Raw genomic sequence first — 21,194 nt, forward strand, 5'->3', positions numbered from 1 at the left:
GCACAGCCAGAATTCACACTTTAGATTTGATTATTTTTAGTCCTTGTAGCACCATTTCCCCCGCTCCTGTTACCCAGGAGACACCTATCTATTGTTTTCTTTAGAAGAAAACCCAAAGCTGTGCAAAGCTATATGTAGCTATGCCTTGTGGTGCTGTGTATTCCACACCTGATAACACCCATTTTTGGCTTGTTCTTCAAACCTGTGCAAAACAGGTTTGCCTCCCTCCATAACCCCAAATATTTCCTGCCTCCTTTCCTCAGCTTTTGAGGCTAGGAACATATGTAATCCCAGTCATCCACTGATATCTTACAGATTTTCCTTTGCCTTACAGAGGCTCAGTGAGCAGCAGCATCAACAGCAGACATCGCTCTGTTCTGGCAGCCTGTCCTGATTTCATGCACCTTCTTAATGGTGCTTTTCCTTCTGCCATCCGAGAAATTCTCTTAGCTAAAAAGAACTGCTGTGTTTAATCTCATTTTCTTAAAGATTAAACAGGGTACAGAAGTCCAACAGAAGATGCACTGAGCCTTCTCTGGTAACCATGCTGCCACTTCTTGATCTTCCAGACTCTTACCTGATGTGATTGTGGCCAGTTGCATAGCCAGATAAGAACATAATTATAGAAGTATCCAGATCATCTTCTAGAATCCTTTAGGTTGGAAAAGGCATTTAAGATTGAATTCAACCACAAACCTAATGCTGCCAAGTCCACCAGAAGTGATGGTATTAGCAAATATCCTTTTCCATCTGGAGCTGATGACAGTGAAGATAACAGTTACGATTTTTGCTGTGCTTCTCTTCTAGTAAAACAGACACTTCATCATGGACCTCCCCAAACTCCCTGGTGTACTGTTCCCACCTACTATGCCACTAGAACCAACCGGAGCGTGGTTGGACAACAATTGGACGTGTTCAAAGTGACTGCTAAACTTCCTGTGTGATTATTACTGAGTGACCTTCCACCATCACAGAAAGTTATCCCCTCCACCAAAGGCCTTACAGACAAAGAGTGCAAAGCACCCAACTCTCAGGTTTCCTGCTGCCTTTCCTGCCTCAGAGTGTAGGCTGGTTCAAACGGATGATTTACAAATCCATTTATTTTCAGCGCGACTTCTCGGCCTTTTAGGTCATGGCACTACTTTTGCTTGCAGGGATCTTGCTTGTGTGAAGATACATTCCTGATGTCTGTGCTCAGCAGTCTTTCAGCAGCTGGCTCACACTGCACTGCTTTGTTCCAGAGTGGGCTTATCTCTGTACTCAGCAACACACTGCACTTATCTGAGAGAGACATTATCTTCTCATTTAAGTGCAGCCCATTCACATGACAGAATGCATGTTCTCTATAGCACATATCCTATATGTGGGAGGTCTCCTATAGTCTTTCTGAGCTTGCATGCTCAGTTTGAGGAGCTGCTAATTCTGTTTGATCTGAAGAAAAGTCACAGCAACAAGATACACACAGTACCCCCAGCACCAAGTCAAGACAGAGGACACCCAACAGAAGCTTTTGAAGGAAGTGTAAGATTTTGGCAAACTTCCACTGTCCAGTCCTATGACAAGAACTTTTCCACACAGTGATCTTACTTTAAGCACAAAAAGCCTTTTTAAAGAGGCTTTGTTGAAGTGTAAAATCCTCAGAACATCTTGGTAGAGATCAGTAGATGGTGATCTTTGTTATGATTGACTCCAAAGCAATTCCCTGAACACCACTGAGTCTTAAATGCAAACAGTACAGAAAAAAGCTGAGAAGAGGTTATTTAGAGAGATCTATGTGTTTCTCAACACTAGAACCAGCACAGCTGTCAGGGAAAAATGATGTGAATAAGAAACCAGTAATCCTAAAATAGGCAGTGTCTAGGCAGACATTAGACAACTGGATGAGTACGAAATACTTCTGACACATAGCTACCTTGGGAACTGTGGTAGACCAGCAGACTTGCCTGGTTAATGAAGACCTATACAAACACCCATACAAAACCCCTATACACAAACTGCTGGTCTCTGCCTAAAATGTATATTTTGAAGGTGTTGTTTGTACAAAGTTATCGTATTATTCAATCACACTATGAGCAACGCTGTCAGCATTACATACAATAGTTCATATATTGCAAGTTTTTAATAAAAAATGACTAACTTTTCTTGATGCTCAGTCCTACAAGAGAAATCTGACCTTGATCTTCTGTTTACAGAACAAAAAGCCATTACATTAAATTTTCAAAAAAGAACAGTACAGATCCCATAGAAGTCATTGGCCTGAACTAGCCAAGCATTTAGTCTTCTACTGGAATCCTGAAAGGAGGATTATGGTACTAGCGCACACCTATTAAAAGGATAATTATGCTGAAGAAATTAAACAACCTACACATGATGCCTCAAGCTGTTGTACGATTTTCTTGCAGTATGCTTTAGAAGGCCATTGGCTGTGTCCACTTTTTTTCCAGATGCAGGGAAATACCTTCCTTTGAGACTGTGCCAATCTAAACTGCAGAGTTAGTCATAGACCATAATGGCTTAACTTCAAGATGAGAGCACCAAGCTCATGTTCAGGCTGGATCTGTGATCCTGGTTGTTTCAAGTCCAAGGACAACCTACAGCCAGACTCAGTTCTTATATAATGTTGTAAAACATTTCTAAGAGTCGCCTTCTTAATCTTTTAGCAAGAAGTGCTTCTTATCCCAGACTTACAGGGCATAACTGGGCAGCACAGGAGAGCTGTGCCAACTGACAGTGCTTAATAAGGGCAGCTTTCCATCAAGAAAAAGCTTTTAAGTAACAAGGCCCCTTCTGCTGCAGCTGGCAAGCTGAGCCTGAAACTTATCTCCCCAGCTCTCCCTCTGCAGCAGTCTGCATGTAACATTACAGAGAAAATAAAAATTAGCGCAACTTCAAAGGGGATTGTTGGTTTTTTTAAAATTAGGACGCCAACTATTGTAGTCGTTTTAATCATCAGGAACCAATACCAACAAAGGTTTTATTCTTGCTGGAGATATGCAATAAAGAAACATAGAACTAAGATTTTCAAGGTGTCCCTTTTATATAAAGATTAGAGTCAAAATGTCAGTTTAAACCAAACAAAAACCCCGCCCCCCCTTCTTCCCTCCCAACCTCCACACCACGGAAACCAAACCTTCTGAGACAGAAACAAAAGCCAGATGTCCCTGGAGCCTATCTGTTGTTTCTGGAGGTGGGTCAGCTGGACATTGCCTTAGCTCTGTTTCCAGTTAGCTGATATTTTTAGGCTATTCCCACTTCTTGCCTGCTATTTGCTGAGAAGAATATGAACCTGCAGTAATGTCTTATCATCTAAGTCTCCTAAAGCCTCTCAAACCCTGACAGAAAAAATGAATAGATTGAGTTCTGTTCTATACTGTCATTTTGAGTTACAAACTATCTTTTATGGTTTATATATAATTACATTATTAATAAATAGCAAAAACCAAAAATAAATTCTTTATATGTTCTGCTTGTATCTAACAGTTTTCCACTTGACTCAAGGACCAGTCCTTAAGTAACACCTGCTTGTTCATAGGAACACAACTTCAAAACCCAGAGAGAGCAAGGGCCCAAACCCATCATTACAGCCGAATGCAGTTTGTAATACTGTGGGTAGTTCTATTACACCACTGGTTTGGCACAACTGAGCCTTCCAAGACAAAGGCAGACAATGAATCAAAGTAGATTCTCTGTAACAAGCTTAGAATTTTAAGAGCAAAAAGCAAATCATTGGCCTTGAAGTGCAGCTCCTCCAGTCCCACAGCACACAGCCCATGCTCAGTCTCAGCACATTGCACACCTTTTCCCAAGCCATTGCTCAAAAAGCAAAGCAGTGTGAACACACTTACCTGGCTGTCTGTGGGCTACAGAGGTCCTAGCACAGGCTGGGTCCCCTTTATACAGCAGGCCTTCCACTGCTCCCTGTTCCCAATGTTCAAGTAAAGGAGAACTGTTTATGCTACTGCACTGATAAAAATCACCTCAGAGGGGCCCAGAGCTGCCCTCATAGCTCATAAATTATATAGTTTTACTCTGCTTGGCACAGGCTTGAACCCTGTTATAATTTAGGTTAAAAGACAACACAAAGTTTCTGCCTTTTCAGAGCCCTTCGGCAGTTTTGCTGCAAACCACAGGGTCTGGTCAGGCCTCTACAGGTGTTCTTAATTAGGAGAGAATCCACGTAAGGTACAAGCCTTAAAGATATATGGCTTTCAAGCACAAGAGTTCAAAACTCAGCTGTATCATACCGTCATCTTCACTGAGTTATGCTTACAAAGAGCACAGATGAAATAGTGTTTAATCAGAACTGCTGCTTCCCTTTGCAGGCAAAAGATAATGAAATAGCTATCCTGCAGTATGAAAGCATTGAGTTATCTCATCCAATTGTGAGTGCGTGGTTGATTCACCTTCCTGTCTTTGACTTGCTTTAACACTTGGATTTAAAAAGTACTTCTGTCCTTAGAGGTAAGAGTTGTGTATAAAAACCAGCATGGAGACTTCTTACTGAATATGATTATTTTTGGGAACAAATCACCTGGTCTCTTATTCACATTTTCAAGAGAAGACTGAATGACTTTAAAAAGTAGAGACTTCAGAGAGACGGTGTGAAGCCATGCATGGAAATAAATATGCAGCTCTGGCCTGGATGGTCATTAATGACACACAGCCCGTGAGGATGTATGGACGCATTCTTCATTTTGGAAGAGTCAGAGGGAAAAAAGGCACAAGCAATTATGCCACACAGTGCCATGAAATATATTAGACCCTTTCTTAATGCTGGATAATGGGACAGGTTTACAAAAACATTGTCAGTGTCATACCCCAAAGGATTCTCCAAAACAAGAGCCCTGCCTTTCCAAGCGTGAAATTTCCAGAGCAATCTAGCAAGGAGTCTATCATAGAAAGCAACTAGAAGGACTGGCACCATAGACATTTGTCTTCAAAGGTTATAAAGTGTTGTCAGTGGAGCATTTTCCTGCTTGCTGTATTATGAACAGCAGAGCTGTTCTGTGGATGAATTGGTTGGACCTTAATTTTTGTTTGTTGAGAGAGTAAGGATCTTTTATGTCCTGTGGAAATTCCCTACCAGGTTCTCTGCAATGAGACTGTGCTCCTGGGGCTTCCTTCTGTGAACCACTCTGAAAATGTTGCACTGTTTCAGGACTCTTCAGATCACCAACTCCAGCAAAATTTCAGGAAGATTTCAGGATTGAAGGGGCCAGGTCAGGATTCCACCTGTGCAAAAGCAACACAAGCCTGTTATAAATGGCTCTAGGCCTATGGTACTATATTTTGGGTGCTGTTGTAGTACTTGGGGTATATCTGAAAGTTCAGGGATAACATAAGGCCTCCGTCTTTCCTAAGTATTGGACTGTGCCATCTAAATAAAATTTTGAGAGTCACGAAGGAAGAGGGAATATTCGTGCTCCTTTTGAACCTAATTTAGCTGTTATTCTGAACCATGTCCTATAACAGTCCCCATTCTCTGTCAAATTTTATAGAAAGCCTAAGAACATGAGCTTCTACACTTGGGCTTCTCATCAAGATGTCTAAAGTATGTGTATAACTTTATAGAATCAACAACTGAGCTGTGAGGAAATTTGGACCATCTGATAATATCCCAAAATAAAGTTATGCAATTTCTGTAGTGGATTCAGCAGACCTAAACATGAAGTGCAATCATAGGCAAAGTCTTCCCAGAGACAATCTGTAGGTTAGATTTTGATTTAATTTATCTTAATTAATTTTCAGATCAATTTAAGAAGGGTGGTTTTAATGTCTCTGTACTCCCACACATCCATGCCTATTTTCAGAACTGCCCAGGATGCATTTTCATTGATTACGGTGCCCAAACAGGAGCCTGCTTTGATACTAATGCAGAGCAGCTGTTTTTCAGGACCTTAACTACACCTTGCTACAACAGCAGCCTGAACTTCAGATGCCCTGCGGCACATGCAGGAAGGGATGTTTTGATTTCCTGATTCTGGCCAGTGGATGTTGTAAAACAGAATATGTGGAACGTACAATGAGCAGCATGCCCCTCAAACTGTGCTGCAGTAGGTGGGTTTCAGCAGCAGATACTCAGACTTGTGTACAGGATGCATTTGGCCGTGATTATATGGCCACAATGTGGGTTCAGGGAAGGTGAGAATGAATCACTGCGCACCCCAGTTGGTGTCCCATAATATCAATACTGTAACATAATAATATTTTTATTCAGTAGGCATTGTTTCTAAGGGCTTCTAAATGCTTGCTGAACCTTCTTCCCCATCTTTTATTCCAGAAACCTTCAGCATTCTCAGCCTCCAGTTTAACGGAACCTTACTATTGCCACTGAATTCAGAAGTCCCCTGAATGGACTTGCTGGCTTAGTGTTGGTCAGTATCAGCAGCTGAATTAGGAGCCTTCATTTGGTGGTTGAACTGCTTAGCACTGCCTCTTCTGGAAGTGTATTTTTAGTTCTGGATGTCTAGAAAGTCCTCAGCATCACCTCAGAAATGTGCCAAATCAACTTTAATTTCCGAAAAGTTCTAATATGAGAAGCAATTATGTCAAATAAGATTCTTGGCTGAAAGATACTGATGTTATCATTTAAAAAAAGATCTGGCAAAGCCACAGTGGTAAAGATATGAAAAGTAAATAAGCACAGGAGATAATACAAAGATGCTGAGTTGGGCAGGAAATTATTTCTAATATGAAGTAAGTCTCTCTTTTATAATTGTCATTCCACCAAAATGGATGCATTTAAATTGCTGTTTAGGTGCCCTTATTCATTGCTGTTTACAGAATATTAGTTTAAATGCAGAGTTCATTTAATTCTGGCTAGGTCAGTAGTTGTGGTAATGAACAAGGTGTAGCCTCAACCATTTGCTTTAAGATGAATAAATGCTCATGTACAAAATAAAATTGCTTTACTTTTGTGATTTCATGAAGGCATTAAAAAAAAATCCTGACCCTGAGCAGGCTCAAGTGAAAAGTTAGATTACATGAAAGCTTAATTTAAAGTCATGACAGTTCCTTGTGCACTATAAAATCTGTGACAGCTATGAAACAAGACCGTGTTTAATACCCACACACTTCAATTCTCAACAATAAAAGTTTCAGATGAAGCAAATTAATTATTATTTGATTAACTGGTAAAATGTGGTGTTATAAGTAATTCAGATCATTTCCTTTTCCCACTGGCAAATTCTTGATAGAGAAAAGTTACTTTAGTACTAATTGTCTATAAATAGTTTTGATTAGGGTCTCCATATTTTCAGTCAGTGGTTCTACTTTGAATTGCTGCACAATGAATAAGTATGATCTTAAACTTGCAGTGAGAATAGATATATATTATATCTGTTTATATGTCACATATATAAACAATTGTTTAATTCACAAAATAGATGATGAAGCTAGCTAGGGGGGTCATAGTTCAGCTTTGTAAAGTGGTTAACTTGCTCTTCTTGCCTTCACAAACGGAGGAATGACTGCTTGATTTATTTTTTTTTTTTAAATATCTTCAGCATACTTAGTAATATAACCCAAAGTTAAAGAATTCTTCTTTAAGTCTGCTAGCTTATAATATTATACAATCCAATTACATCCATTCTCAAAGGGCTCGGTTCAAAGCTTTGAAACTAATGCCAATCAGTTTCTTCATTATTTCTTAATAAATCGCAGCGTGATCAGTGAGTTCTGTGAGACACTTCTGTGTCTTCTGCATCCTCTGCAGAGTGCACTGGAAGCCAGGTCGATGTCTAATTTGGGGCACAGCATGACAAGTTAATGCAGACAGAAATGAAACTCAACTCTTGTATGAAAAAGGTGGGAGTGGATTTAGGAGTGTAGTTTTTTAAAAGAACTTCCATTTAGGGGCAGTGGTGCCAGTGTGCTCACTGACTAACTTGAACATTGGCAGAGAACCTGACAGGTCTGCCTGGTGATGGGCAATGAGAGAAAGGACTCCCAAGATGGTTCTTCAGATTTCTCACTGAGGAAGCATCATGTTTATTTCTGAAAGAGTATGCTATATTTACAATTGCAATAAAGTTCTTTTGGTTTTGTAAAAGAGAAGAAACACATTCATTTAGGGCTTTGTCCAGTAAGGCAGGAGATCTCTTTTCTGATTTTAGCAGTGACACATACTTTAAAGGTGCACAAGTAAACCAGCAAATTATTTATTACCTGTGCCAATCTCTCAGCTATAAAATCAGTTTAGTAGTGCAGGCAGAGCAGCAAAATGCCACATTATCGGTATCTATTTTATGGTGATGGTGAAAAGAAACAGGAAGCAAAATGAACTGTGATAAGCAAGTGAAGACTGAAGGAACATCGCTGGGGACACTACAGTGGAAAAGGACAAGCAGTTGGAGAAAAGAATATGAAGGAAGAGAAATATGAAGCAAAAAGGAACAAGAAGCAAATGGGAAACAACCTGGTACTTTGATATGGATACTAATTTAGAGTAAAAGTAAGTATGAAGTCTTATTAAATACACAATTATAATGCAAAGGAATACTCTCACAAAACTTCTTTTGTCCAGATGCCTGTGCTACTGAGTCCCCTAAAATGTAGTTAATTTATATCTCCATTTTAAGGTCAGAAGGGCTCTCCTAGTCTGACTTCTCTTCCATATACAGTGTGCATCTCATCCAGCACTCACTGTGTGGAGCACAGTAACTGTGCAAAAGGAAATACATGGCATTTTTTGAGAATCTATATTTCTCCCATATTCTCTGCACCTTCTTGGAATATCCAAAGCTTCAATTTATTGAAGGCACTAAGTATAGGTTCTTCTTTCATGGGGGCAGAGATCAGTCAATGTGTCCTTAGAAGAGTTGCCAAGAACTAAACTGACTTTGAGACTGACTTTCTACAGTTTTCAGTTTAAGCTCAAAACCTTTGTAGATGTTATTTTCTTCATTTAACACAAGCATTCAGTGATAACCTGTGAATCTAATTACATCATCTTACTCAGAGGTTTTCGGTTTTCTTAATTTCTTTATAACCAACAAAAATGTTCCCTTAAAAATGTAAAATACCTTTTAATTTATGAATTCATTTGAAGAGATGCCATCATTCCACTTACTACCCGTGTGTTAAATTAGTACTTTTCAATTAATAGACTTCACCAATGAGCCTCGAGGACTTTGTTCCTTCCCTGCACATAATAGGACTTCCTACCTTCCTTTCTATCCTAAATAGAAAAGTGATATCATCACCAGTGTTTAGGCTGTAGGCAGTTTTTAGCCTCAAGTTTTATTCTCACAGTTCTTTCCCCCCCCACTGTAGAGGCAGTGATTATGCCTGTGGTGATCTGACATGTTGGTGCCTGTGTGTGCAGGAACCTCTCCCTGCCAGGGAGGCTCTGCCTGAGCACCAAATACAGGAGTGTTGATCACACTGTGAGCTGAGATTTAACCCAGTACCACAGGGCGGTGTTTCTCCTCCTGCATAACCACCTGGAACAAAGGCGTTCCCATCATCCAAGGATTTTTATCATTATTTAACCCCCAGGCTTCTTAAAGTTGGAAGAAGAGAATTCACAAGCGGGTGACAGTACTCTGTCCTCAGTTTACTTTGGGACATAGAACCAAGTTTTGAGGTTTGAAAATGAACCTTCCCTCAAGTTTACTTCCTGTTTAATAAGCGTTGCTTTTACTCCTTTTGCTACTTGAGCTGTAGAAGCCAGAGTAGTTTACTTCCTATAGTCTGCTTGGAATTATGATATTGTCCCCCAAAAACTAATTTATATTGATTAAAATTATAGAAGCCAATGGATTGCTTGTCACCAGACATTCAACTTTTGACGTGTTTGCATTTACATGTTTCTGATTTCTGACTTACAATATTATGGTTCAGTTGGAGTTAAGAGTAGTTTATTAGTTGAATCCTACTCCAGTTTGGTGGATTATAACAAAGGGAAAAATACTCATCTGCATTTAGAAATACAAATATGTAATTCTTCTGCTTACGTTCCAATGAGGATGGTGAAGAACACTCAGGACTAAAGGGATCAAATAGAAGGCTACAAATCCTGAGAATTTACTAGATTTTTATTTATAAAATCTTACAAACTAAGAGGGGATGGAAATGCTCCACTGACTTCCAGGGGCATGCACTAAGTGTTTAGCAGATATTCTGTTCAGAGCACTTTCTTATGTAAGAAGGATTCTTTCGTTTGTGAAAATTTTCAGCTATTAGGTGAGTCTTTATAATCTGCCCTCCCTAGTCCCTGAAACTTGTGTTGGAACTTGCATTCATTCTCATATTCAAAATGATGTAATGAGAAAACAGCTAATGTGCTTAGTTTTTTTTAAGGAACTAACACGGCAAGTCTTGGAACACAAATTTTGGTAATTAACATGTTTGCTGACAAAAGCTATTTGTGCGTTGATGGCAAGCTGCTTCAGTATTGTGTTTTATGTGCAGATGAAACTGCATGTAGGTACCTTCAGAGCTGAAACGTCTGATACAAAGCACTTTTCCTATCTTTTGGTAAAGTGCCTGAAGGGCATGATTGAAGAGAAATTGCTTGGGTATGGATACCGACCTTCAAGGGTAAATCTCAACTACAAGGATAATTTATACCCTCTTTTATGAGACTCTGTTGTGAGTCGTTGCTTCTATTGCAGGGTAATGTGATGGAGCACAATGCTGCTGCTGAGGCTGAGATACCCCTTAGGTGTCTATTGAATCCATTAGCCTCTGAAAATTGCAGCTCACTGATTATTGACTTACTCTGCAACAGTTTAGTGTGTGTGTGGAGCTTTTGCTATCAGAAAGCTCTGGTGATTCCACATTAGAAAGTAATTTTCCATATGGCTTACTGGGAATTTAGGCACATAAACAGATACTCAGTAGTGATATTTAATGTAGTTTATTGAACAGGTTTTGGATTAGGGACATAATTTTCAGAGCTTTGTCAGTTTCTGTCTGAACATAGTGTTTATGTGCCTGGGAATTTGACTTTTCCTGTTGTATTTTATTTTCCTTTGTTCTCCATTTTGATGATAAAAGGTAAATGCAAAGGCAGGATTGTGCTGATGCAGTGGAAACATATTTCATTGCAGTTTATAGACAGAACCTCTACAAGAAATAATGTTTATGTGATCATCTCATCTTGCTGCAGATGTTTTAGATTAAGCTTCTTCCTACACAGTCTGCACAAAATACATGAGCAGATACTATAATATGCTGCATAGAAAATTGATATGGAATAGAAGCTGATGTGAAATTACAATGAGCAATTTAAGTGCAGACATGGCAATATCCAGTTGTTCACACTTAAATGTTTATGAGCAGAAGAGTAACTGGAAACAACAAGGACCTGCTCCATAACCAGGTCTGCTGGGTGTCCTAAGTGGATATAAATATAAACAGCAACATATGGGGTATGGATTCATTTGTACTCTAAACAGTTTTGCAACATCTTTCTTTTGATAGAAGGAAAACAAACAGGCACAGCAAGCTTGTGATACTGTGCAAATCTGTCACAGCCAAGGAAAACACAGCCTGAGCCTTATCTGTTCTGAGCCTCCTCCAAAAGGAGAGGAGGAGGGCCTGCTTTGGATTTGCAGCCATGCACATCCTGTCCAACATCCTCAGGGAAGCACAGGCCTGTAGGACTGCATCACCAGGGAGCTCTGAGCCCGTGCTCCGCAGGGCGCCGGAGCCACCCGTCAGCACGGAATCCCTCTGGGGTGCTGAATGCCTCCTGAGCTGGCACCCAGCTGACCAGGAGCAGTGGCACTGGCCGTGAAGTGACCTCTGGGGGACAGCCTGTCACGTCACACCTGGGGGTTTTGTCCTGCTTTTGGCAGCCAGAATTTGGCCTTCAAGAATTACTTGGGTTTGGAAACTTTAGGTGTTTGTTTTCTTTTTTTTAGTGCTTTTAGGTAAAATTTGGCACTTCAAGTTCATCTTTTTTAGTAATTGGGAGTGTTTCACTGGTTAATGAAGGTCATGGCTAAGGTTCCAGGATTAGATAATGTTAAAAGCCACTCTGCTAAGTTCCTCATAAATAATTCCCAGCAGATTTCTCTTCTAGTGTTTGTCATGCTAACATAATTTCAATTCAGAAAGAAGGACAAATGTTACTAGGTCTCTATGAAGCAAATGCAGGAAAGGATCATTTAACATAACACTGATAAAACTGGCAGTAGACAACATGAAATTTCTTGTCCGAGCTATGCAAATGTCGTAAGTTTCTGCATTTATGACGTTTTCTTTTAAACCTGAAGGTTTGATATGTTAATTTTATGGGCAGACATTTTTTTTTCAATTTAGTGTAAGGTTCCTCAAAAGAGAAATGCTCTTTTATGTATAAATTTTGCAGCCTTATTATGAACTAACAGCATTTTTAATATATAATTCATAATAACAGAGGGAGAATTTTGAAGAGATTTGAACACTTAAGCGATAATATACCACTGTAACTTCATAATACTGTGGTAATTTGTAAAGCTTGTTGTGGGCTAATAATGGGGTCTTCACCTAAGAGCCATAATATAGGCAGAGAGTCTGGTAACACAGAATCTGCATTTCAGTGACTAATATCATCCAAACTCTTCAGTGACTAGTCTCATCCAAAAAAGATCTGTTCTTTGAAGTCAGTGGATACTGGATCAGACTTTAAAGGGAATTCATACATAATTATATTATAAAAAGCTGAGGTTCCTTTTAAATTTTTATATGAATACCTCAATGACCAACGTCATGGATTCTTTTTATGGTTTGTTTTTTTTTTTTTAGGATGGGGTGGGGCAGGGGGAGGAATAAAAGATAAAAGTATAACTAGTGGGGGAAAAGGATTTCCATCATATGAAACATTTCAACATACATCCCTTTTAGATATGAACCAGTGTGAAAAAATTTGGATTTTCAGTATCTGAAATGCAATTCTGAAAATGCTCTCAAGCTTGAAACAGCTCATTTAAGAAACTCCAATATATATTTTTTTTACTTTGAATCTGTTTTAATATAAAGTATATTTCAACTTTTTATTTTACTCTATTAAATCCTAGGAATTGGTCTGTATCAAAAGAAATATAAGCATACATTTGAAGTAGTGCTTTATGGTTTTTCATATGACAGATCTGGCTTTATCAGTAGCAGCTTGTGCTATCACATGCTAGTTAAGCTGACACAGAGATATGTAAAGACACCTCTCATAAGAGCAAGAAATTTTTCTGGTGTTCCTGAAATATCTCATCCTGGATACAGTTTTTAGAGGAGCCATACAACTGACGCTGCTCCTTCAACTTGTCAGACAGGACACCTCATCTCCCATGAAGCAGCCTGTAAAAGCCTGTGAGTGTTATGGGCCAGGATGCAGATGCTGCTCTTTCATGGAAAGATTTATGCTGGCAGAACTCACTTGGATACCTTTGAAGAAAAGCAGCTGGCAAAACAAGGCGTATAGGTGAATTCTTGAATTTCTTCCAGAGACAAAGTGACCCAGACTGATAATCCATACATTCCTACAGCGGCAGGAAAATGCATACATATGTCCCAGCAGTAATTCCCTCTCCCAGCTTTACATATTTTTTCCTTCTATTCAGACTCATAGGTGACACTGTTAAACAGGCACAGACCTTTCATCTTTCCCAGAGTCTAAAGGTTTCAAACTGTAAATCCTAAGAATGCTGCAAAAGTAATTAAATACAGTACTGAAGAGGTTCTGCAAATCAAAAGATTTTGAGGTTCTACTTTAATGAATTCTCAAGCTGTTATCACTTGCACATTATCATTTTTAATTGTCCTTCCGATTGCTTGTGAAAATTCAAATTCAGAACAGGTATTTTCGGCCTCACCCATCTTTAACTGTTCCCCTAGTAATATCTATGCAAAGTATTAATTACTAAATTGAACTTGCAAACATTTAAAAAATGGTTTCCTTCTCTCTTTGAAAACATTTCATGCACAGCACAATTTCATTCATGAAAAGCATTGAAGCATCTCAGGATACGTGCATATTTATTTTTTCCCTTTCCCCCCAGCTGAGACACTTAATCTTATGCTTTCTTTTCAGACTTTTTGCTGCTCTGTGGAGCAGTCAGGCTGAGAATCCTCTGCAGCCCTCTGGGATTAAGGAAGATGGCATGAAAAAGAAGCTGCAGAGGAACACCTATTGCAACTAGCAAGAGGAAATATTGTTTTGGGAACAGAAGAATTAATTGCTGGATGTTGTGGCTGTGTGGAAAATTAGGTCACCCTAATTATTCATACCATTTTAAGACCAGGTAACTAATCACAAACCAGTAGTGTAATAAGGTCAGAGAGTTTTATGGGGCTGTTAGACAAGTCATAGTCACCTGTACAAGTGGGAGAGGTCCCAGGATGTGTGAGTTCAGCAAAGAGGAGCTCAGCAAGGTTTCTGCTGGTTATCCTACCATATAAGCACTTCATTTTGTGCATTTTATGATTAATCATAAAATCTCATCCAGCTGACTTCCAAAGCCAGCTGGATCAGGTAGTCCTGTGTTCCTTAGACCACAAGCAGGGCCTCTCCCTGTCCCTCTCCAGTGGAAATTCTCCAAGAGATGTATGATATAAATCATGCCAAGGTGCATGCCAGGCTGAATTTCTTGCTAGAATTTTAGTATTTCTCTGGGTTTGACTTGTTCCTTATAATGGCAATTATTTTGGTTATGCAAAACCTCTGTCCTACTTTTTCTCCTTGCCATGTAGAAGTTTGAACACTACTGTATCTTACTGGATTATTTTCTCCTTTTTTTTTTTTTTCCTTTTTCTTCTTTTTTTTTAATGCTGTTTTGTCAGCCAGTCAATTTTTTTTTACCTCCCTTTGAAGAAGCCACTCAAAAGGGCAGGAGTACATGAGCTAACTTCAGGGATTGTAAAGGAGAGGTAGTTTTAGAGTAAGGGGAACACAAAATAGAACTAGTTTATTTATTGTAAAAAACTGTGGAGGTCCTTGTCTTTGAGGCAGGCTGATGGCATGTCTGCCACACTCATGACAGACACTTCAAAGTGCAGAGACATTCGACAGCACTTCAAGGAATTTCCCCCTCTGCAATTAATGCTGCAGAAGAAACACTCAAATACATGCAGCACAGCATTGCAGAAAATCCAGGTGGGATGTTTAACAAACCTTCCAGTTTTATGAAGTAGGGGAATTCCATTAGGAGTGTGGACTATTTGCTTTAACATAATCATTCATTGGGATAAGAGAAGTAGAACTTGCTCTGTAGGTTTGTAATTGTTGAAATTAATAAGTGTGGCTCATCGCTCTCTGCAGTACTATACCAATTTACTGTGCTCTTTTATCTCAATTACTTTCTGTGAGTGTCTTATATTTCTCTATTAAACTTAGGTAATTGTAACACTATGGTAATAACATTGGCATACTGAGTATTATATGATGGACTATTTTACTCTGACTGCCTTATTTACATTATAATTATTAGTGTCTGTATAAATGTGATTCATTGAACTAATAAAGTTTTCAGACAGCTGCCAGAGCTCATTGATTTTTTTTTCTGTGCAGAAACTTACCTTGCACTATTGTTTGGATTTCCCTTCACTTTCAGGGCTGGCATTTGGACAATAAAGGTCTTCCACTTTAGCCCCTTGGAAATGATACTTAATACCTCATTTTATCTTGATTCCATTAGGCTGACAAAGCAAATGGGAAGTACCAAAGTTGTATTTTCTCAACTGATCTGTTCTTTTGTTCAAAACTACTGCCAAAAGCACCCTTCTCGCTCATCCTGCAGAACTGATGACCAAATCATGATTTTTTGAGGTTAAGCAGTTAGGACTCTCAAATCTCATGTAGATTCAGTGTGATTCATTAACCATGCAATTCTCTTCTGATAGGAATTTGGGCACAGTTGCTTCAGCCTTCCTCTATCTGCAGATTTGAATGAGTTTATTCCTCATGCACTGTGTACCCTGTGTGTCCTGTAGGGACCAAGTCTGCAACCAGTCCTACCACAGTTTAAAAGTCAGTTAAGAATGTGGTAAAAGAAGATAAAACGTAACCCAGAAAAAGGCACTACTGATTATAACCTCATGCTGTTCAGGTCTTCTTCATTTACTGGGATTTTAACAGATCCTTCAAACTCCATCTAGCACACCACCATCTTACAACTTTAAAAACTATACATAATAGATTTCATGATAAGAAGAAGATTGAGATAAATCACTTATCAAAGGAACAGTAAAAAGTTTAATTTATTTATGGTTCTCCTCCTGTGCCCTGGTCTAAGACAACTCAGTTGTCAGCCATTTCATAGGAGATTGAGATTTCTCCCTGGTGGAATGCATTTGTTTCCAGTTGCTTTTCTTTCCAAACATCTATAATAAGAGGGATTTCACTCCATCTCTCTTGTTTCTCTGAGCATTTGTTGACAGTAAGCTGTGTACAGTGCTATGGGTTGGGATAATAGTATGTTATATTTTGTGTTGGCCCTTTGTTCTTGGCATACATTGATTTCCATTTCTTGAGGTGACCTTCATATTTCGGCTGTGTTGAACATGAAGGGTATTTATTTCGGACTCCTTCCTTGCATGCTTAGCTAAGTTCTGCTGATGCTATCAGAAATTACAGAAGAACCACTGTGTCAGGAGTTCCCAAATTGCAGTTGGGTCAGAGATCCCAGTGCTGCAATTCTAAGCTGTGTTAGAACCCACTTTTGAAGCTTTTAGTTTTCCAGTGTCTGACTTACATTTCAGATATTCATTCCAGCTGCTGGAAACACTCATAAACTGTGACACCACCACCTGCTGGGTAACACCTCTGTGAAGTGTTTATCTCACTGTAATCACAGGTGTTTATAAGGGATAAAGGACTATATAATTTAAATGAGGAATAGAATTTAGAACCATCAAAGGTCTTAGGTTATGTTTTTACTCTTTGGGGGTTTGATACTTTGTCGTTAGTGGCACATATTTCCCGCTCTCTGTATCGGTGCAATACACATCCAATTACACTCCCCATGGCTTCTTCTAACTAACCATGTGGGTAGAACCTGCAAAAAGGATCTTTTCACAGACAGTGACTGGTAAGCTTTACTGTTGCAGAGATTATGCCCTGCTATAGTAATATCTAGATGCAAAGCCTTGTTATGAATGCAGACAGTTCTGAAGGTGGGAGCTAACAGTAAGAAAAATGGCTTTCAAGGCAATTATTTTGCAGACCAGGGAATAACTGTAGCTGATTTATCTCTGTTTCTTTTCTGTCCAAAGCACATTAATGCAGTACTTTTAGTATCTTCTCAGTGGAAAGAAAAATGGACAAAATAAGAAATTAGTCAAACAGCAGCCATAGGGGACAGGAATCTAGGTCTGGAACTCTAATTATACTCTAGGCTTAAAAGATTTGCATTTTTACTGCAAAGTAGATGGGGTAGATTGTGGATAAAAGGTAAAAGTCTAGCCTAAATTCAAAGTAATACAGACCCTCTTTTTCAGGCTTTAATTCAAGAATCTGTGTTGGTGGTTGTGCAAGGACTGCACAGTCATTCCCAGACTACATTGGAAAGGAAAGGGAAACAATATAGCTACTGCAATATTAGCTTCTAGATAGGAAAATGCCACAGATCTTCAGTTAAATAAAAGAGGAGAACCAGGATTTCACCCTTTCTTGTAGTGGCCCAAAGGGATATGAGGTACAACTGTAGTAATATTATGAACAGACTCTCAAAAGGTCTGGAGTGTTTGAAAGGCCAGAAACTAGGGAGCTGGTAAAACCCACCACAGGGTATTAATCAGATTTCCAATGCTCCTTGCTACCATCTGGCCAGAAGATAGGTAAGATTCTGATGGAAATGCTGTCTGTTCCTGAGTCTGCTGGTCCTTGAAAAAGAAGCTATAGATTACTCAGTAATTCAACTCCAAGTTGCTTCTATTTCTCCCAGGTGATTCAAACATGGTGGAATAAATCAACCCCTCTTGCAACCAAAGAGATTTGTTGAGCACTATAAACTGTCGTGAAGCTCTCCAGCAGAGAATGAATAAAGCAAATCTGTAGAAAAGCTAGTGCTCCCCAAGGATTTATTCTCCCCAAATTTAAATATCCTCTTTCCAAAGTGCTATCTAGTGCAATATGCAGCCCACCCATGAGTAAATATTAGGTTGTTGCGCCAAGACCTGTCATTTCTGGGGTCTCAAAACCTGCTGCTTTCAAAGCTTCTCCATTACTCTCCATCCTGAGCTATGAATCAAGAAAGATGCACATTTCACTTCTTCACAAGCTCAGATAAGGAAATCAATTTTACTTCATGAAAGACAAAACTACTGGTCTGGAAAATTAATGAATAATTCCAATCACTTTATAGCAAAAGAGTCTCAGTGATTGATCCCAAACCAGACAAAAGCCTTGTCCTGCATCACAAAACTGGGATTCTGTACAAAGGGAAAGGGAGAAGGATACGTAATTGGTGCACATCACAAAAGTGCTACACATCCAGTGTAAGAAGCAGTTTATGCAGGAAAGTCCCAGAAATAGAAACAACTGGTCTCTGGTGAACTGGAGGATAAAAGCTGGAATGCTTATCCAGTGCAAGGATCTTACTTGCTTCTCTTCCTTAGTCTTTCACAAGCACTAAACCAAGCCCTAAACCAATGTTTACCACATTTAAAGAAGATACTTAAGTAGATTCTGTGATTATATCTGACAATTATTTTTATCCAGAGTATTTTTCTGTGAAGATAAACTGCAATTACCTGAAAAACTTAAAATACATTGACAATGTAATTATATTGCAGATATTTCTGCAGTGTTGATATCATCCTTCTGAACAAAGTGATCTTTCAGGACTATTCATTTGAATGTCTATTTTAAATAAAATAATTAAGGAAATGGATGCAAAACAATAATTCAAATAAACATTTTAGAGGAATGCCATTGGGTTGTCAGCTTCATGTTTAAAAATATGCAATAAAGCCAGAACATCAGAGCAATGCAATTAAGATATGGCTTGCAAATGGAGCATCTATAAGTCATACTTCAGAAAAAACCCCTAAAGAATAGCCTTTAATTTGCACTAGAAGCAAGCCTTAGATGATGTTTGCCTGTGCTAATTTGGTTTGTTAGTGTTTAGTTAAGTCTGAAGTATTGAGATCCAAATCCTAACTTCCCCACAATTGAGAGTATTGCTTTGTTCTTGTGCTTTTCATATATTTGCCACATCAGTCAGTTTTTCTTTGAAGTTTCCTCCTGCTAAACTCATCCTGTGAAGACAGTTTCACCCTCTATCACCCTGCGAATCTCACAGGCAAAATTTTTGGCTTCGTCTTGAAAGGCCAGCAAATGTTGAGGGCATGGAAGAAAATCTTTGGGTAAGAGAATGTGCTGGAGAACTCCATTCTCATGTAAGAAAAATGTTATGAGTTATTATAGACATGCCATAGCTGCCATAACTGGTAATAAACTTTTGTTTGTGTTTCTATGAAAAATAAATTGATTCTGTTATTTCTGTGTATTACTGTATCATGGGTCAGTTTCCTGTTAAGTGCTGCAAAGGCCATGTAGACTATTCCCTGCAACCACATCGGTGCTATATTTCTTCACGTTCCCTGTTTTTCCTTTTAGAGGGGAACAGCATACTGTGAATTATGGGGCAGGTGCAAGAGAGCATATGTCAAAATGCTTTGGCTTAGAACACAAGTGACCACATGGATCTGATCAGATTTAGGTGGTTTAAAGAGCATTCATCACTTAGAGCTCTTGCTCTGATGCTGCTGAAGCTTGAATAAGTGGGACGATGGCCACGGGAGAGAGGAAAATAAAGGCAATGGGGCTGATCTGACTCAGTTACACCTAAGATTAAACAAAAGTCTGGTACCTGGGAGGACACCTCAGGCCACATTTTGCCTGGAGCATGCCAGGCAGTTGAGGAACCAGATACAATCTAAAAAGCCACGCCACACTTCCTACAGGTGTCCAGCGTGCTTGGGGTTCCATTTACCACAAACCATTTTTAGCTTTAATGGCTTTAAATAACAACGTGTTTGAAATCTCAGTGGGCTGTAGGGTTTCAAAACCAAAATGCCAGAGGAAAGAAACTGGGAGGGTTCTCCTTCTACTCCTGTGTTTGTTGCTGTGTCTGAGCAATTTTAGGGCTGAGCTCTAAAACCCCACTGATACTTTGCTGAAGGATTGTTTACTTGTTGAAGAATTGCTTGTTAAATATAATCACTGACACATATCAAGAAACATTTTCATTAATTGCGTGAGAAAACACCATTACACATTTAAATATTTTAGAAACTGGACTTTCTGTATAGAATGTCTAGATATGTATGAAAAATTACAAGAATAAGAAGTGGTTTGGAAGCTGAACCGATATGTGTGAGAAGTGAATTGATGATGGGCTTCTAGTGTGCTGTCTCACATGAAACATCTGGGGTTTGCTATCTTCCTGTTGGCACATAGTTATTATCCCTAGCAACTCTTTCTGTCAGGATATCTTATGGTAATGCATGCTAAGAAAGCTGCTTTAGCAGTTATATTATGCATACTATATATAGCAGTGGTATATAATAGTGACAGAGACTCTAGAATGAAGACATTAAAAACAACAGAAACCACAAAAGATTATTTTAAAATGGCTTACAAACATCAGTTACATACACATTCTGATAACTTCTGCCTTTGCTAAGGAACTCGGATTTTACAGGCAGTATGATTTGACCTCATTTTAGAACAAAGGGAACATATTTTAGCAGATGTTAATTTAACCTGACTGTCAGCTAATAACATGGAAGGTGTTGTAATCCTAGTTATATACAGCACATTATGTCGAATGTAAAGTACCTAAGCATTTTTCAGTATTGATTTCAATACCATGGTAATTAAGAACAGGTGCATATAAATTAGAAGAGAGGCACTCTAATTGTTCCTAATGAAATCCTTTACGATAATAACTTTACGTAATGAAATGCATAATTAAACATTAATGACCAAGATCATTAGTGGCAATTTTATTCCACTTACACACGATTTTGGCCTTAGGTGAAGCCTAATGTTTTAGTAAAGCTGTCATTCATGCTGCAGCTTCTCTGTTTGCTTTGCAACTGCATCATATTCTAGCCTTGAAAAGCCTTCTGGATATTGATTTCTTTTATGGATTTAAAGGAACACTGCTTTCAGATTAACAACATGGGTGGCAAACCTAATGAATTACCCCAGGTATTATGATGAACCAGGAAATCTTGTGGCCAAGCATCTATACAGAGCATTCAGC

General features: G+C 38.9%; 1 protein-coding gene and 1 long non-coding RNA gene across 11 annotated transcripts in view; one reads left to right on the top strand and one right to left on the bottom strand.

The window, feature by feature from the left end:
• SLC39A10 (solute carrier family 39 member 10) overlaps nt 1-4,329 on the bottom strand; it is a 75,427-nt gene extending 71,098 nt beyond the window's left edge. Inside the window, exon 1 of the mRNA XM_017728622.1 lies at nt 3,846-4,329. The gene's annotated coding sequence lies outside the window, so the exon portion shown is untranslated. The remainder of the gene's footprint in view (nt 1-3,845) is intronic.
• Nucleotides 1-15,464, top strand: part of LOC108445299 — a 51,326-nt gene extending 35,862 nt beyond the window's left edge. For 5 of the 10 annotated variants that reach the window (XR_001860110.1, XR_001860108.1, XR_001860109.1 and 2 more), the window contains 2 exons: nt 6,281-8,452; nt 14,015-15,464. This is a non-coding gene — a long non-coding RNA (uncharacterized LOC108445299). Of the gene's footprint in view, nt 1-334; nt 2,142-6,280; nt 8,453-14,014 lie in introns of those variants that run through there. The other 5 variants (XR_001860112.1, XR_001860113.1, XR_001860114.1 and 2 more) reach the window with 3 other exon arrangements.
• The last annotated feature ends 5,730 nt before the right edge of the window (nt 15,465-21,194 follow it).

The sequence above is a fragment of the Corvus brachyrhynchos genome, unplaced genomic scaffold, assembly GCF_000691975.1.
Source record: "Corvus brachyrhynchos isolate BGI_N302 unplaced genomic scaffold, ASM69197v1 scaffold370, whole genome shotgun sequence".
Taxonomy (NCBI): Eukaryota; Metazoa; Chordata; class Aves; order Passeriformes; family Corvidae; genus Corvus; species Corvus brachyrhynchos.